The 14,919-nt window shown below is 43.2% G+C and overlaps 1 protein-coding gene across 1 annotated transcript in view; it reads right to left on the bottom strand.

Moving 5' to 3' along the window:
* The window catches only part of LOC124613984, a 140,488-nt gene extending 127,395 nt beyond the window's left edge, over nucleotides 1-13,093 (bottom strand). The window contains exon 1 of the mRNA XM_047142771.1: nucleotides 12,968-13,093. The gene's annotated coding sequence lies outside the window, so the exon portion shown is untranslated. The remainder of the gene's footprint in view (nucleotides 1-12,967) is intronic.
* Between the last annotated feature and the right edge of the window lie 1,826 nt (nucleotides 13,094-14,919).

A 14,919-nucleotide genomic window follows, 5' to 3' on the forward strand; every position in this document is an offset into this window, starting at 1 on the left:
GTTCAAGGCAATCGTAAAATGCGTTTTAGACAGGTACGTGCCGAGTAAAACTGTGAGGGACGGGAAAAACCCACCGTGGTACAACAACAAAGTTAGGAAACTACTGCGAAAGCAAAGAGAGCTACACTCCGAGTTTAAACGCAGCCAGAACCTCTCAGACAAACAGAAGCTAAACGATGTCAAAGTTAGCGTAAGGAGGGCTATGCGTGAAGCGTTCAGTGAATTCGAAAGTCAAATTCTATGTACCGACTTGACAGAAAATCCTAGGAAGTTCTGGTCTTACGTTAAATCAGTAAGTGGCTCGAAACAGCATATCCAGACACTACGGGATGATGATGGCATTGAAACAGAGGATGACACGCTTAAAGCTGAAATACTAAACACCTTTTTCCAAAGCTGTTTCACAGAGGAAGACCGCACTGCAGTTCCTTCTCTAAATCCTCGCACAAACGAAAAAATGGCTGACATCGAAATAAGTGTCAAAGGAATAGAAAAGCAACTGGAATCACTCAATAGAGGAAAGTCCACTGGACCTGACGGGATACCAATTCGATTCTACACAGAGTACGCGAAAGAACTTGCCCCCCTTCTAACAGCCGTGTACCGCAAGTCTCTAGAGGAACGGAGGGTTCCAAATGATTGGAAAAGAGCACAGATAGTCCCAGTCTTCAAGAAGGGTCGTCGAGCAGATGCGCAAAACTATAGACCTATATCTCTTACGTCGATCTCTTGTAGAATTTTAGAACATGTTTTTTGCTCGCGTATCATGTCATTTCTGGAAACCCAGAATCTACTATGTAGGAATCAACATGGATTCCGGAAACAGCGATCGTGTGAGACCCAACTCGCCTTATTTGTTCATGAGACCCAGAAAATATTAGATACAGGCTCCCAGGTAGATGCTATTTTTCTTGACTTCCGGAAGGCGTTCGATACAGTTCCGCACTGTCGCCTGATAAACAAAGTAAGAGCCTACGGAATATCAGACCAGCTGTGTGGCTGGATTGAAGAGTTTTTAGCAAACAGAACACAGCATGTTGTTATCAATGGAGAGACGTCTACAGACGTTAAAGTAACCTCTGGCGTCCCACAGGGGAGTGTTATGGGATCATTGCTTTTCACAATATATATAAATGACTTAGTAGATAGTGTCGGAAGTTCCATGCGGCTTTTCGCGGATGATGCTGTAGTATACAGAGAAGTTGCTGCATTAGAAAATTGTAGCGAAATACAGGAAGATCTGCAGCGGATAGGCACTTGGTGCAGGGAGTGGCAACTGACCCTTAACATAGACAAATGTAATGTATTGCGAATACATAGAAAGAAGGATCCTTTATTGTATGATTATATGATAGCGGAACAAATACTGGTAGCAGTTACTTCTGTAAAATATCTGGGAGTATGCGTACGGAACGATTTGAAGTGGAATGATCATATAAAACTAATTGTTGGTAAGGCGGGTACCAGGTTGAGATTCATTGGGAGAGTGCTTAGAAAATGTAGTCCATCAACAAAGGAGGTGGCTTACAAAACACTCGTTCGACCTATACTTGAGTATTGCTCATCAGTGTGGGATCCGTACCAGGTCGGGTTGACGGAGGAGATAGAGAAGATCCAAAGAAGAGCGGCGCGTTTCGTCACTGGGTTATTTGGTAACCGTGATAGCGTTACGGAGATGTTTAATAAACTCAAGTGGCAGACTCTGCAAGAGAGGCGCTCTGCATCGCGGTGTAGCTTGCTCGCCAGGTTTCGTGAGGGTGCGTTTCTGGATGAGGTATCGAATATATTGCTTCCCCCTACTTATACTTCCCGAGGAGATCACGAATGTAAAATTAGAGAGATTAGAGCGCGCACGGAGGCTTTCAGACAGTCGTTCTTCCCGCGAACCATACGCGACTGGAACAGGAAAGGGAGGTAATGACAGTGGCACGTAAAGTGCCCTCCGCCACACACCGTTGGGTGGCTTGCGGAGTATCAATGTAGATGTAGATGTAGATGTAGGGGAGAGAAGTGATAGAGGATGGAACGAACTATTGATTTCAGCTGGGTCGGTCCCCCTTTTTTTGCGGAATCAGTGAAAAATGTGTGCTGGATTATGTTCGAAACCAGGATCTTCGTCTTACTAGGCAGTTCATTAGCCACTGCGCGACCCGGTCACAGTAGCCGTCGGCATTGCGTGAACTGTCACGCCACGCCACGCCTTCATGCTTGCTACGTTGAGATTCCCTCAGGAGGCTGACCATAATTGTGTATCCGCATCAAGCTGATGGTTCCATTACCCAACGAGACGAATGCGTGGTGTTTGTTTTTCTTTCGGACATGCCCACATTCACATAATCTTTCCTTTTAGATTCATGATTTTGTGTAGAATTTTCGTCTATATTTTTCGCCGCAAGATCCACTATAATCTATTAGGCGTTCTCTTGAGCAGTTTTACCTCTATCGGAGTCTGGTTTTCAGTTGTCTTGAAATAAGTGAAAAGCTGGAGATACTAACGCTACTTGCCTTCTCCCGCTAAGCTGGACAGATGCAAAGAGACACGTTCTTATTTTTGTAACAGAGATTTGGTAAAAATAATGGACCAATTTAACAGGAAAGACAAAGAAACAGACTGCACCCAACAAAGTGAGGAACAGATTTCTTCCGCCAGCCTCAGTAGTAGTAGTAGTAGTGGAAAAAAGTTGTATGGAAGCCTCCACGCTGCCTTAAATGAGAAAGCAAAAAGAATTCCTTTACGGAAGGGAGCAGCGGCGCATAGCAAGCCTGGGCTAGGACGAGAGTTTGTCTTTACGGAGCGCCAGCAGAAGTAACAGTGGAGTCTCCAGCTGGCAGATTCCTTTCTTACCCAGAGGAAATCTGTTTCACTGGCTACTACTGACGTGGTGTAACACTGTCCAAGCATGTAGCTGAGGCTGAGAAAGTACTATATTTTGTTGAGAATCATTGAAACAGAGCATATGCCTGACTAAAACATTGTACGACCGTGTTCTTTATTAGGCTCGGTGGCAGTATGAGAGATCACAACTCCAAAGGCTTGAAGTCAAGGAGTATTTGGGACACTTTTTTTCTTATGTCAACTTCGTTAATGATTATTATACGTGAAAAATGACAAGTTTCACCGTCTTTCGAAGTTCATGTTAAAATTTAGGTACTAGAAATGAGTGAGTATTCATTGTTTGGGTGAAGAGAATATCATGCGGAATGGAACTATTCGGTTGTTTTCTATTGATATCATATTAGATATTAGTTTCTGTATGTCCGTCGCACAGCTAAAGATTCATTGATTACAATTTCTGTTCTGAGAAAATATATGGCAGACAAAATTATCATAAAATGTATTCGCAAAACTGCGAGTACGGCACTACAGCATCTGTAGAAGTTACTGGAAACATGTGAAAATTTGAGCAGGGCCGGGACTAGAACCCAGATTTCCCGCTTGTCTCGAGCGATCGTCATAACAACTTCGGCTATCCGAACACTCTTCCAGGGCATATCCAAATCTCCAGATGGCCCAGTGTCTGCTTCCAAAAGAGTCGCGCAGTAACGTCATTCCCACACAGGAAGTGTATTCACTTTTCCCATCATGTTTCGTTGGTTTTGGCATGAAACACATTAGTGAACTGTCTCCATTTCACAGTGTGTATATAGGTCAGTGCAATGATCTATAGGTCAAACATTCATTGAGCCAATCGTAAATGTTTGATTATGCTGTGGCTATTAGTTGACTGGGTGGCATAATATCAAATTTAAAATCGCAAAACTAGCGACAGGATAGGGATTATTACCGGCAGTCGTTGTTTGTTTCGGAGGAAGCCAAAGAGCCTGCATATGAGTAGCGAAGCCACTTCTTGTGGTTCCACAGCGGCTAAATCAACGTATCTGATGGAGGAGATATTGGCCTCCCCGTGTGTGGACGAAATCACGACACCGAGATTCCGAAATTTAATAATAACAGAGTTGTCATGGACCATAAGCAATCAATTATCACTATCTAAAGCGGCTGACAAACCACCAACGTGGTTGTAGACATCGTACCTACGAAGCATGTTCTGGTACATAATGTGCATCCTACCCGCTCTCTTCAGTTTCTAGTGCAGCGTTCACAATTCGTGCCAGCGGATCTTCTTCTGTCGCTAAAGAAATCTCGTATATTAAACTTTCCACACAATCGTACAAGAAGTAATCCTTAGGAGTTAAATCCAGCGATCGCGGCGGCCATGCGGTTGGATCACCTCGGCCTATCCTGTAATGCCGCTCATGGACGTTTCGATTGCTCGTCACGAACGAGCCGCTATGATTATCATTATTATCGTTGCCCCTTTTCAAAGAAACTTGATTCGTTGTAGCGGCACAAGTGTTCGCGGAATATTTGAAACAAATAAGGAAATAACTACGGTCGAATTCAATACGGGCCGACGTCTAGACTACCGTCTCTTAGCCGACTGGTCTAATGGCGCTGCTAGACAGCTGCCGCTCTCGTATGTTATTGAGCAGCCTTGATAGGTGACACACTGGGCGTATGCTGCTAATATTAAGCGAATTGGCACAACGGGTAGTGAGAAACTTCAACGGTGAACCGAACGAGTGCATCACCAGTTGAAGTGGCGTACCATAGCGGATACTGGGGAACACAGATCTGTGTTCGAAAAAGTAAATGACATCGGGAAAACCATTAGGCAGAAGTTACGACGTGTAGTAAAGACAGCACCAAACAGTATCACACTAGCAGACGTTTGCATCCGGATGGAGTTGCACAGCCACGTACGAATGAAATCCCGTGAAATAACTTGAGGAGCTTAAGACCCATTACACCCCGACTGAAGACACCAAATGCAAGAAAAACTTTTGGCTATATCTTACCACATAGCTTCACAATGCAATCATGAAAAGGAAATATAATGGGATGTCTATCACTTTTTAAAACATGTTGTTGTTGTTGTTGTAATCTTCAGTCCAGAGACTGGTTTGATGCAGCTCTCCATGCTACTCTATCCTGTGCAAGCTTCTTCATCACCCAGTACCGACTGTTAATCTGTTTAGTGTATTCATCTCTTGGGCTCTCTCTACAATTTTTACCCTCCATGCTGCCCTCCAATTCTAAATTGCTGATCACTTGATGCCCCAGAATATGCCCCACGAACCGATCCCTTCTTCTAGTCAAGGTGTGCCACAAATTTCTCTTTTCCCCAATTCTGTTCAATACCTCATTAGTTATGTGATCTACCCATCTAATCTTCAGCATTATTCTGTAGCACCACATTTCGAAAATTTATATTCTCTTTTTGTCCAAACTATTTATCGTCCGCGTTTCACTTCCATACATGGCTACACTCCATACAAGTACTTTGAGAAAAGGCTTCCTGACACTTAAATCTATACTCGACGTTAACAAATTTCTCTTCTTCAGAAACTCTTTCCTTGCCATTGCCAGTCTACATTTTATATCCTCTCTACTTCGACCATCATCAGTTATTTTGCTCCCCATGCAGCAAAACTCATTTACTACTTTAAGTGTCTCATTTCCTAATCTAATTCCTAAGCATCGCCCGACTTAATACGACTACATTCCATTATCCTCGTTTTGCTTTTGTTGATGTTCATCTTATATCATCTTTTCAAGAACTGTCCATTCCGTTCAACTACTTTTCCAAGTCCTTTGCTGTCTCTGACAGAATTACAATGTCATTGGCGAACCTCAAGGTTTTTATTTCTTCTCCATGGATTTTAATTCCTACTCTGAATTTTTCTTTTGTTTCCTTTACTGCTTGCGCAATATACAGATTGAATAACATCGGGCATAGCCTATAACCCTGTCTCACTCCCTTCCCAACCACTGCTTCCATTTCATGCCCCTCTACTCTTATATTTGCCATCTGGTTTCTGTACAAATTGTAAATAGCCTTTCGCTCCCTGTATTTTACCCCTGCCACCTTCTAAATTTGAAAGAGAGTATTCCAGTCAACATTGTCAAAAGGTTTCTCCAAGTCTACGAATGCTATAAACGTAGGTTTGCCTTTCCTTAATCTTTCTTCTAAGATAAGTCGTAGTGTCAGTATTGCCTCACGTGTTGCATCATTTCTACGGAATCCGAACTGATCTTCCCCAAGGTCGGCTTCTACCAGTTTTTCGATTCGTCTGTAAAGAATTCGTGTTAGTATTTTGCAGCCATGGCTTATTAAACTTATAGTCCGGTAATTTTCACATCTGCCAACACCTGCTTTCTTTGTGATTGGAAATATTATACTCTTCTTGAAGTCTGAGGGTATATCGCCTGTCCCATATATCTTGCTTACCAGATGGTAGAGTTTTGTCAGGGCTGGCTCTCACAAGGCTATCAGTAGTTCTAATGGAATGTTGTCTACTCCCGGGGCCTTGTTTCGACTTAGGTCGACTTACGTCGACGTACGATTGTTTGAAAGCGTACTGTCAAACGCTGACTCAACATACGTGGGGAACTAAGTGAGCAATGTGATTATTGACTTTTTCGTTAATTTCGGATTCATTGTAGTGTCTAGAAAGAATGCCGACAAGAAAATGATAACATAGCCGAAGTAACTTAGTTTGGTGTTACATCACACAAAGCAAAATAAGAGAAGATAGTGGAGGCACCACAAGCAGTGACGTGGAACTATTACATTTACAACTAACAATTGATTTTTAAATTTTTTAATCAAGAAGCTATTTTGAGGTTTTGTGGTAAAAACTTCGTAATTAGAATTGATTTGTTTCTTATAATTGTTTTCCGTTTTCTAATTTTTACATGTATTAGAAAGATAACGACGAAAGACACAAAGCCTAATGGATTGCGTACATGAACATTTATATGTCAGGAAACATAGAGGAAGATAATTTCTTATCCACAGCAACTGAAACCGATTACGAAGAAGGTGAACGTATAGAGTTGAAAGAAGGGCTGAGGGAGAGGAAGAGGGCCCTTAAAGAAAAAAGTGGTGTAGTGGTTGACTGTGAGACTCTCATTCAGGAGAGTGTAGTTTAAATCCCTTTTGGGAATCTGTATTAATGTTTTCCTTCAGAAACTCGAAGTGAGCGGCGATGATAGTTCTCTAATAAACACCGCTGACCTTGTCCCTATACTTGGAGTTATACGCTGTGCTCCCAAATATTTCCAAGCAACAGGATGTTAAACTCTACGTCCTAACAATTTTGTTGCTGAAACACTGATACTTTACTTTTTGTTTGCTACCGAGGATAAGTTTTAATTAATCAGTATTAGACAATGGAATGTTTTTGTGAAATGTATTCTAATATTCTTCCTATTAACACGCTTTTTCTATGTTGCTCTCTCACTTATCATCAGCATCTACACTTGTAGCTCCTACTCCTTTAACGACAGTAATGCACACATTAGGGATTTTTTGCGCTATTCCATTTGCGTGTTGTGAGAGGGATAATTTATGGTCCTTGTACCTCTCTAACCGTCCCAAGATCCCCAAGCATCTTAGCTCCAAAGATTCTCATTTAAAATCTTGTGCCAGGAGGTCACAAACTGAATTCTGTTATCAAAGAGTCCAATGAGAATAGAACAGTATTGCCAGGTTAGTTGGTTGCGACAGCTGAAAGGTTAGAAGGAAAGCTGGGTTGCCTAGCATCTATTGCAATCAGTTTCGATAGTAATATTGCTCCGTCACAGACATCGTCATAATCTCTGTTGGCTTAAAGAAGTTGCATGTCTTCATAATGTGTCCATGACGTAATTCGGCCCACGGTATATGGGAGTAGCATACCCCTCGGTCTATCAGTATGACATTACCACCTGAAAATAATGGAGATATCAGACGCTTGTAAGAAAACCAAGAAAAAAATTATTCAAGAATGTCACTGCGAGAAACTATCGAGTCAGTTTCTCTAATTCTTCTTTATCGTACCCAATGACTCTATTTCAACATTAATTCCTTTGAGTGTATTGAGTTTCAAGAGCTACGTTCTGAGCTTTGGCTAATATTTGTCGCCTGTTCCTGAACAAATGCTTCGTGTTGCAGTTTCTACTCTCTTATCCGATGGAGACTGACGAATATCCCCTGTCATTTGGAAACGCGTCTGATAGGTCCTACCTCGAACAGAACCATGTGACACAGCTGGTCATTGTTTTAATTCACTATGGACAGAGTTGTTGTAGTGCCTTCAGTACAGCGATTCCGTTTCGCCAAGGGATCGGGAAAATTTGAATATCCGGAATAGCACCTTTTTCTGGTACTTTGTTTTACACGCTGCGGAGACGCCGTAAGTGGCGTCGTTTCTCGTCAGAAGGCCACTTTCAGTTCCTCCGATGTAAACAACCACTAACAATATATACATACATCTCTTCAAGCCACTGTACGGTGAACTGCAGAGGGTAGCACGTACCTCTGTTAGTCTTTTCCATTCTTGTTCAGCTCGCAAACAGCGTGAATGAAAGTGCATTAGCCACCGATAAGCCTCAATTCAATTTCCCTCGACTTATCTTCGTTGTCCTTACACGAAAAGTACATTGGCGGCAGTATAATAGTTCTGCAACGGCCTCATATACCGATTCTCTAAATTTCTGCAGTAATCGTCATCCTTCCATGGATTCCCGTTTGAGTTCATGAAGCATTTTCGTAGTATCTGTGTGCTGGTTGAACGTATTGGTAACGGATCTAGCGGCAAGTCTCTGAATTGCTTTGACGACTTCCTTTAATCCGATCTGGCGAGGATCACAGACACTCGATCAGCACTCAAGAATGGGTCACACTAGCATTTTATAAGCCGCCTCCTACATAGATGAGCTACACTTGCCCGAAATTCTCCCAATCAAACGACGTCGAGCAATCGCCTGACGTGCTCATTCCAAAAAAATGGTTCAAATGGCTCTGAGCACTATGGGACTTAACTTCTGAGGTCATCAGTCCCCTAGAACTTAGAACTACTTAAACCTAACTAACCTAAAGACATCACACACATCCACGCCCGAGACAGGATTCGAACCTGCGACCGTAGCGGTCGCGCGGTTCCAGACTGTAGTGCCTAGAACCGCTCGGCCACCCCGGACGGCTGCTCATTCTATTGCACATCGCTTCGCAATATTACGCTTAGATATTTAATCTACGTGACTGTGCGAAACAGCACACTACTAATTCCGTGTTCGAACACTGGGGGAATGTTTTTTTTCCATTTATCCTCATTAACATAATTATTTATACATTCAGAGCTACCTTCCATTTATCCCACCAGGTAGATATTCTATCTAGATGACCTTGTAACCACCTACAGTCACTCAATGACGACATCTTTCCGTACACCAAAGCGTCATGATCAAACAGCCGTAAATTGCTGCTGACACTGTCTGTAAGATCATTTATGGGTATGTATAATAATAGCAGGCCCATCACACTTCCCTGGGACACTCCTGACGATACCCTTTCTCGCCGTCTAGAACAACGTACTGGTTTCTATTACTTAAAAAGACTTCGAGCCAGTCACAGATCTAGGAGCGTATTCCGTATGCTCGGAACTTCGTCAACAGTCTCCAATGGCACACCGTGTGTAATCCTTTGAAACCTAGAAATATAGAATCTGCCCTTGTTCGCCATACATGGTTTGTAGTAGGTCATGTGAGGTAAGCGCAAGCTCAGTACCGCACGAACAATGCTTTCTGAATGTGAATAGCTTTAGAGATACGAAAGTTGATAATGTGCCATAACGTCCACTGATAGCCAATTCACAAACACATGGTCATCTAAGATATGCCATCGACTCTATGGTTGCTTGACTAATAGAACACTGTGTTGAACGGCAGATGTTGAAGAGACATGAGAAGTAGGAGAATGGGCACACCGAGGAAACCTCTCTCGTGGCAAGTTGCTTTCTTCCTAGTAGCTTATTTCCTTCTAAGAGTTCATACAGCTCTCTTCAAAACTGTTATGCATATTACTTCGTAACGACTAAATGTTGCAATTCAGGTGACTGCATAGAAAATCAGCACGAGGTGACAAACCGTGAGATACCTCCTAATATTGTGCCCGGCATAGCGCAGCAATTCGACGTGGTATGGAGCCAACAAGTCGATGGAAGTCCCTGTTGCTTCTATAACTGTCCACAAATGCGAAAGTGCTCGTGCAGGATTTTGCAGTCGAATTGTCTTCTCGATTACATCCCATAAATGTTCGATTCATGTCGGACGATCTGGGTGGCAAAATCATTCGCCGAAACTGTTCAGAATTTTCTTCAAATCAGTCGCGAATAACTGCGTTCTGGTGAGATAGCACATTGCATTCCGTAATAACGGCATCGCTGTTTGGGAACATAAAACCCATGAATCGCTTCAAATGTCCTCCAAGTAGCCAGACGTCCCATTTACAATGGTCGGTTTAGTTGGACCAGAGGACACATTCGTTTTCTGTAAACACAGCCCACACCATTGTGGAGTCACCACCAGCTTGCACAGTGTCTTGTTGCCAACTAGGGTCCATGGCTTCGTGGGGTCTGTGCCCTACTCCAACCCTACCATCAGCTCTTACCAACTGAAATTGGGAATCGACTAGGCCACGGTTTTCCAGTCTAGGGTCCAACCGATGTGGTCACGAGCCCAGAACAAAGGCTGCAGACGATGTTGTGATGTTAGCAAACACACTTGCGTCTGTCGTTTGCTGTTATAGCGCACTAAAGCCAAATTTCACCACCATGCCCTAACAAATACATCTCACATTGATTTCCGTGGTTACTCCAGGCATCTTTCGGTATTGGTTGTTCGTTAGCGCTGAGAACTCCACACAAACGCCACCGCTCTCGATCGTTAAGTGAAGGCCGTTATACACTACTTTGCGCTTGCTGAGTGGTAATACCTGGAATTTCATATTCTCGGCATACCCATCACACTGTGTATCTCGGAACAGTGAATTCCGAAATGAAATTTCCCATGCGTATAGCTCCAACTACTGTTCCGCGTTGAAAGTCTGTTGTTTCCCGTCATGCGACGATAATCTGGTTGGAAAATTTTTAACCCGAATCAAATGGTTCTGAGCACTATGGGACTTAACATCTGAGGTAATCAGTCCCCTAGAACTTAGAACTACTTAAACCTGACTAACCTAAGGACATCACTTACATCGATGCCCGGGGCAGCATTCGAACATGCGACCGTAGCAGCCGCGTGGTTCCGGACTGAAGAGCCTAGAACCTCTCGGCCACCGCGGCCGGCAGTTTTCCTCCCCCACAACATTTTCCATGTGTTCCTTCCAATATACGTTGTTCGTAATTGTAGTTCCTAGGTATTTTGTTGAATTTACTGCCTTTATATTTGACTTATTTACCGTATAACCGCGTTTATGGGGGGTAGGACATCAAACGGGACGACTTGGAGCAGAAGAGGCATTACAGGACTCTATAATTTCCACTGTCTATACTTTTACTGATAAATTCATAAAACTTTGTCAGCATGACCAGGAAGGATTCAGAATTCACACTCATAACAGTGGAAGTTCGAAAACGTAACGAAGTAATTTTTTTACACGTGAAATTTCATCATTTTTTTCACTTACTAATGGCAGCATTTGTTGCTATAGGTACACTTTTCTTCATAAGTAAGAGAGATGGTTCGATGAATTTTGCACAGCGTACAAACCATACTTAAAAGTGTGTGAAACTCTAGAAGTTTCCAAATCTGTTAAAAACTGTGGTAAAAATTGAGGTAATTAACTACAAAATTTGTGTTTTTTCTAAACATTAAGTTTAAAATACAGCAGATGATTCGTTTTTCCATAAATTAAATAAATTCTAGAGTTTCATATACCTGTAAGTATGATATGTTTGCTGTGCAAAATTCATCGAAGAATCTCTCTAACTAATGAAGAAAAGTTTACCTATAGCAACAAATGCAGCCATTAGTGAGTGAAAAAATGATGAAATTTCACACGTAAAAAAAACTTATTTTGTTATGTTTTCGAACTTCCACTGCAATTAGTGTGAATCCTGAATCCTTCCTGGTGATTCTGACAAAGTTATATGAATTTGTTTGTAAAAGTATAGACACTGGAAATTAAAATGTCCTGTGGTGCCTCTTCCGCTCCAAGTCGGCCCGTTTGACTTCCTACCCCCCTTAACGGCTTCGTTTCAGCACTCATGTGGATGACCTCACGCTTTTCGTTACTTAGGGTCAACTGCCAATTTTCGCACCTTTCAGATACGCTTTCTAAATCGTTTCGTAATTCTTTTTATCTTCTGATGACTTTAATAGTCGATGAATGACGGCGTCATCTGCAAACAACCTAAGAGGACTGCTCAGATTGTTTCCCAAATCGTTTATATAGATAAGGAACTGCAAAGGGCCTATGACACTACCTTTTACAACGCCAGAAATCACTTCTGTTTTGCCGGCCGCGGTGGTCTAGCGGTTCTAGGCGCTCAGTCCGGAACCGCGCGACTGCTACGGCCGCAGGTTCGAATCCTGCCTCGGGCATGGATGTGTGTGATGTCCTTAGGTTAGTTAGGTTTAAGTAGTTCTAAGTTCTAGGGGACTGATGACCACAGATGTTAAGTCCCATAGTACTCAGAGCCATTTGAACCATTTTTGCCTCGGGCATGGATGTGTGTGATGTCCTTAGGTTAGTTAGGTTTAAGTAGTTCTAAGTTCTACAGGACTGAGGACCACAGATGTTAAGTCCCATAGTGCTCAGAGCCATTTGAACTACTTCTGCTTTACTCGATGACTTTCCGTCAGTTACTGCGAACTGTGACCTCTCTGAGAGGAAATCGCAAATCGAGTCACGTAACTGAGACGGTATTCCATACGCACGCAATTTCACTACAAGTCGCTTGTGTGGTACAGTGTCAAAAGCCTTCCGGAAATCCAGAAATACGGAATCGATCTGTAATGGCTTGTCAATAGCACTCAACCCTTCATGCGAATTGAGAGCCAGTTGTGTGTCACAAGAACGATGTTTTCTAAACCTAAGCTCGTGTGCCGCTGTGCCTGCCAGTGCTTGCGACTTACCCGCGCACAGTGGTTCCGCCGTCCCGCGCTGCGCCTCGTGCCTGCCGGCGTCTCTGTGGTGGTGGCTGCCTCCGTGGACGGAGCGTCTAGCGGACGGCACGGGCGGCTTGGCACGGACGCGGTATGAGCTGGCGGCGGCGACCTCAGCGTGGCTGGTGTCCGCCGACGTCCCGCGCCTGTGAAATACTCGCCGCTGCTCAAGGTCGCGCGGAGCGGGTTCTGGGGTGGCTGCCGCTGCCGCGACTGCTCGCAGAATGCTCACCAGCCCCTCGACCGGTTTACAGCGACACAGCTACATTTTCTGGTGTTTCGCAACAGGACCTTGCCGTTTACCCTTAAAACCCGATTCGCACGCCTTAGTGATCCGCGTCACGATCGGTACCCGATACCTGTTACCTCTTTCCTGTATTGTGTCAATACAGTTGAAGCACGCGGGCTGGTCACCTTGGAGCGTGGTGGCAGTTTTGCAGCGTACTCTTAGTAGGTTGTCTTTATTTCAATAATGTTATTTATTTAATTTAAGCGTGTTGCTATGGCCCTCTGTCGGGCATGGCGTCGCCGGGTGCCGGTCTTTCAATTTGGCGCCACTTCGGCGACCTGCATTCAATCAGGACGAGAGGGTGATGATGAGGACAGCACAACACCCAGTCCCTTGGCGGAGAAAGTGCCCGGACCCAGCCGGGAACAGAACCTGAGCCCAGAGTATTGACAGTTCGTCACGTTGACCATTCAGCTACCGGGGGCGAACATTTTTACTAATAACTGGACGGATGTTTTTTTCAGCCTGTTTGACGTAAATTTCTACAGGCGGGAATCCACAGTTCAGGTTTTGCGGAAACTGTCATCAGACCAACTTCATCGTTTTCAACGGTTTCCTCTGTCGTCATCGGGATAACTATCGTACTAATGGATAGGGATGGGAAAAATAGATCGGTTAAAACCGGTACCGGTGCTTTAGTTTCGAATAACAGTAATTTTTCTGTATTTCTTTTGTCTCGGATATAACACGAGTTTCTTTATTTTCTACTAGCATCCGAACAAAACAAAAAAGAGTCAGAAATATCAATCAGCCACAGCAGCACTGCTAAGATTTTTAGTTTTCAAATGAGTCTTTTTTTTTTTAAAAAAAAAAAAAAAAGGAGGAAGTAATTTTTCTTCATAAAATTTCCATTCGTTAGCAATATTCTGTTATTATACAAAATGGCAAAACTGACCAATCATAACAGTTCCAAGCGAAACGAGCAATAAACATATGGCATAATAATTGTAACAGCACTGCTGTGACAGAAATACCTCTATGTATATACAGGGAGGTCCATTGACAGTGACCGGGCCAAATATCTCTCGAAATACGCATCAAACGAAAAAACTTCAGAGAACGATACGCGTCTAGTTTGAAGTGGGGAATCTCATGGCGGTATGGTTGGCCCACAAGATCGCGCTGCCATAGATCAAACGGATATCAACTGCCTTTTTAAAAATAGGAATTCTCATTTTCTATTACATATTCGTGTAGTACGTAAAGAAATATGAATGTTTTGGTTGCACCACTTTCTTCGCTTTGTGATAGATGGCGCTGTAATAGTCACAAACATACGGCACACAATTTTAGACAAACAGTTGATAACAGGTAGGTTTTTTAAATTAAAATACAGAACGTACGTACGTTTGAACATTTTATTTCGGTTGTTCCAATGTGATACATGTACCTTTGTGAACTTATCATTTCTGAGAACGCATGCTGTTACAGCGCGTTTACCTGTAAATACCACATTAATGCAATAAATGCTCAAAATGATGTCCGTCAACCTCAATGCATTTGTCAATACGTGTAACGACACTTCTCTCAACATCGAGTAGTTCGTCTTCCGTAATGTTCGCACATGCTTTGACAATGCGCTGACGCATGTTGTCAGGCGTTGTCCCCGGGTTCCCGGGTTCGATTCCCGGCG

This window comes from Schistocerca americana, chromosome 4, assembly GCF_021461395.2.
Source record: "Schistocerca americana isolate TAMUIC-IGC-003095 chromosome 4, iqSchAmer2.1, whole genome shotgun sequence".
Classification (NCBI taxonomy): domain Eukaryota; kingdom Metazoa; phylum Arthropoda; class Insecta; order Orthoptera; family Acrididae; genus Schistocerca; species Schistocerca americana.